The sequence below is a fragment of the Tribolium madens genome, unplaced genomic scaffold (genome assembly GCF_015345945.1).
Source record: "Tribolium madens isolate multiple individuals breed KSU strain unplaced genomic scaffold, Tmad_KSU_1.1 Scaffold_7;HRSCAF=85;Tcas5.2_LG10, whole genome shotgun sequence".
NCBI classification, from domain to species: Eukaryota; Metazoa; Arthropoda; class Insecta; order Coleoptera; family Tenebrionidae; genus Tribolium; species Tribolium madens.
This window is the reverse complement of record NW_025401050.1, coordinates 5310351-5313114: the sequence shown is the minus strand read 5'-3', so window position 1 is coordinate 5313114 and position 2764 is coordinate 5310351. Positions and strand designations below refer to the sequence as shown.

The window sequence follows — 2764 nt, the reverse complement described above, 5'->3', positions numbered from 1 at the left end:
AAGAATTAGGATCTAGCAACAATTTATCAAAATTTTAACCCAAAACTACTATCATTTATTTTCCTTAACAAACGAGTTCATAAACTTGGAATAATACTTAAACTTTAATTTTTGGTTTTATTAGTCATCTTTAAACTCAAAAAAATATTTAAAATTTAAAAACTGTTTAAAAAAACACTAATTTAACATGTTTTTTTTTTAATTTAAGTAGCGAGTGCGCTTATGGTCAAGATTACTAATCGCCGATTAACAAACGAGCTCGTAAAAAGCAATAAACTTTTAATGGTTATTTTAACAGCGTAGTTTTACCACTATTGAACAACAATATTTTGATTTTTCTGAGTATTAAACCAAAAAAATATGACAAAAGTGAAAATAACACAAAATTAATTATATAACCAAAAATAAAGTTTCTGAGATCGGTTTCTTTACTTTTGTTACTTACTAAATTTAACTAGCGAGCGCGGTGACCGTCAATTAACCACCGGTTAACACACGAATAAATTTTGTTGATTTTTGTAGTTTTTTTTTTTCACATTTTTTTCTTTTCTATCCAATTCTCTTGCACAAAGTCGGCATTTTCGCACAAAAGAGTTATCTTTCAACCTTTGGAATGACATTCCGTGTCAATTATTCGAAATCACGTCACAGAGCTAATTATATTAGAAAGTAAATAAGTTTGAGTTACACAATTCCCATTTTTCGAAACTTTAGTAAACTCCGAACGTGCCGCAACAAAACATCGTTATTTATTCCGAATCGAGCATTCCGCACAGTTAAAAACCTCGATTTTGAGCTCGAAGAAATGCCTCTAACGGATCTACCGGAACGATTTGGATGATGGATTGAGTAGCGACGTGAAGATTTGTCAAAGTGTTAATTACTGTCGACAAGTGACAAGCTTCTAATTAACACGACGTGTCACGAATTAAATGCTACATTTTTTCTATCTCTGTGAACCTTGACATTGTTGTATTTTGTTACGGTTGAAATGTACCGTAAGGATAAATGATCGTTTTCGGGGTTTTTTTAGTGTGTCAGACTGAAAGTAAATACGTTGTGATGTCTGAATATGCAAATTTGATTATTTTAGTTCGAAGAAATGTGTCGATGGTAAATCACTGAACAGTTAGAATTGCCTCCGAGAGGTTCGATTTCGTTCAATGTGTGGCGCGGAAACAGAAAAATTTTATTCGTCACGAAAAAATTATCGGCTTGGATAAAATTACTATTTTTTAATAAAGTTTCGATTTTTCGTTTCAAAATGTTAAAATTAGTTCAAGATTCTCAATCTTTTCTACGATATTTAAACTATAAACTTCAAAAAGACAAGATAATAGAGAAAAAAATTAAAACAACTATTAAATTTGAATATTGAAAAAAAAAATGCATTCTACCTCTTTATCTTTTCAAGATCGTGATATTTGTCTTGAAATATTGTTCATTAATAACAAGATTTTAAATTTTATCTTAAAACTCAAGTTCAAACTTACAAAATCTCAACCTTGTTTAATGAATTTAAGAGTGCAAAGAAAAGATAATAAAAAGAAAATTTCAAATACAAAGAGAAAATCTTTTTTATTGTTTCAAAATCGTGATCTTTGTCTAAAAATATCTCATTAAAACCAAAATCTTTAATTTTAGATTTTATGTTAACATTGTACAAGACCAAATTTACAAGACTACAAAAAAACAGTATTTTGACATTTTGAGAAAAATAAACAATAGTAGTTTTGGGTTAATATTCTGAAAATCGTTGCAAGATCCTAATTCTTTATTTCAAGATATTAATTAATTTGGAGTGATAACAACGGTAAATAAAATAGCCAAAATAATCTACCAAAATCTTAAAATTGTTTATCCAAATCAAAATTTTTAATATTATTTTGAGACTATATTAAAGATTTTGAATTCAGACTTTTTTTCTCAAGATATTTATATTGATATTGTTTTAAGACCTAAAAATCGTTTGAATATATATATTTTTAAAATTTGAAACAAAGAGCGAATATAATAAAAGAATGAAATTTCAATTATCATAAGATTCTGATTTTAAAGATTTAAATTGAGTTTTTTGAGAAAAAGATTSTCTATCTCAAGAAATTTGAAACTATACTTTTTCAAGATCTCAGCATCGTTTAACCAGTTCTAACATTGTAAATAAAAAACCAAGATAACAGATAAAGATAAACTCAAAACGATTAACGAAAACAGTCTTTTTATCATAAAGAATAAAAAAACAAAGTCTTAGCTCAAAAAATATTTTTGACGAATGAAATAAAAGAGCACGTTTTATTACTGAAAGGAAAACAGAGAAAGTTCAAATTTAATCCTTAAAAATTATTATTACGAAATTCAAATTTAATTTTTTCTTTAGAAATTCAATTTCTAATTTAAACTAGACATTTAAAGGTTACACATCTAATTTTATCAAAATATGTTTTTAGTAAAATTTTTCTAATTATCTTAAATATTACAAAAAATTGCAAGTGAAACTAATTTTCGAATAATATTTTTTTTTTGGAAAAATCTCATTTTTTTAAAACCTCTCTATATAGAATTTTCAAATTTGAAGTATCAATTATACTTAATAAGAGCTACTTTTGGCCCTTTGGAAACAACATAGCTTTACAAGTTTTTAATCAAAAAAATTATCACATTTTATTTTACGAAATATGTTTCTTATTAATCATCTTAAAAATTACAAAAAAATGCAGATGAAACAAAAATAGTATACTGGGTGCACTTAAATTTGGAAAAATCT

The 2764-nt window shown here is 25.9% G+C and overlaps 1 protein-coding gene across 2 annotated transcripts in view; it reads right to left on the bottom strand.

The window, feature by feature from the left end:
- Positions 1-2764, bottom strand: part of LOC123009971 (cell wall protein DAN4) — a 17506-nt gene that overhangs the window by 13811 nt on the left and 931 nt on the right. Inside the window, exon 1 of one of the 2 annotated variants that reach the window (XM_044406569.1) lies at positions 446-464. The exons of the other annotated variant lie outside the window; for it this stretch is intronic. The gene's annotated coding sequence lies outside the window, so the exon portion shown is untranslated. Of the gene's footprint in view, positions 1-445; positions 465-2764 lie in introns of those variants that run through there. 2 annotated transcript variants of the gene reach the window in all.